Here is a 1,197-nt window from a genome sequence, read left to right on the forward strand (position 1 = left end):
AAGAAAGAACCAAGGGGACCGAAAAGATATTCGAAGAAAGCATGACTGAAAATTTCCCAAATCTAAAGAAGGAATCAGATATCCAAGTCCAGGAGGCTCAGAGGGTACCCAACAGAAAGAACTCAAACAGGCCCACACCAAGACATAGGCTAATCAAGATGGCCAGAGTCAAGGATAAAGCAATGATCCTAAACGCCTTTAGGCAAGAGAAAAACAGAGTGAGTTTCAAGGGAACCCCCATAAGGCTCTCAGCGGATTTCTCTACACAAACACTACAGGCCAGAAGGGAGTGGCAAGATCTATTGAAATTCTTGAATGAAAAACAAAACAAAACAAAACAAAACAGACAAAAAGAAGCAGCCTAGGATACTCTATCCAGCAAAGCTATCCTTTAGAATAGAAGGGGAGGTAAAGAACTTTGCTTCACAGACAAGCAAAAACGAAAAGAGTTTAGCAACACTGAACCCATGCTAAAAGAAACATCAACAGGTCTACTCTAAATAGAGAAGAAGGAGGATGGTACAAAAATGAGACCACTCATCACCGGAAAGGTGATCACTACCATTCATTCCAAACGGAATAAACACAAAATTGTAAAAAGAAGACATCTAAACCATTAAGAGTGGCAGAGGGAAGCAAGAAAATAATAGAGACTTTTTTTTCCCCCCCTTCTCCTTCCTTTCTTTCTCTTTTAGATGGGTTTGAGATTCTATTACTATCTGTTTCATACAAACAGTTATAGCCATAGGTGAATAGACTTCCAAACAGGGTCAACCGAACTCCAAAACGTACAAGTGAGTCACAGAAGCCAACTAAAGGCTAACTAAAGGCGGGGGGGGGGGGGGGGGAAGCATGGAGATGAAACAACATGCTATCGAAAAGCCAATGGGTGAATGATGAAATCAAAGTTGAAATAAACAAAAAACCCAGCAGCAACAACAACAACAACAACAACAACAACAACAACAACAACAACAGCAACAGCAACAGCAACAGCAACAACAACAGCAACAGCAACAGCAACAACAACAACAGCAAAGAGAACCTTGATACAAATGAAAATGAAAACCCAACCACCCAAAACTTATGGGATTCAGCCAAGGCTGCACTAAGGGGGAACTTTATAGCGATACAGGCCTTCCTCAAAAATGAAGAATGATCTCAAAGAAACAATCGAACCCACCAGCTGAAAGAACT

Source organism: Camelus bactrianus, chromosome 15 (assembly GCF_048773025.1).
Source record: "Camelus bactrianus isolate YW-2024 breed Bactrian camel chromosome 15, ASM4877302v1, whole genome shotgun sequence".
NCBI lineage: Eukaryota > Metazoa > Chordata > Mammalia > Artiodactyla > Camelidae > Camelus > Camelus bactrianus.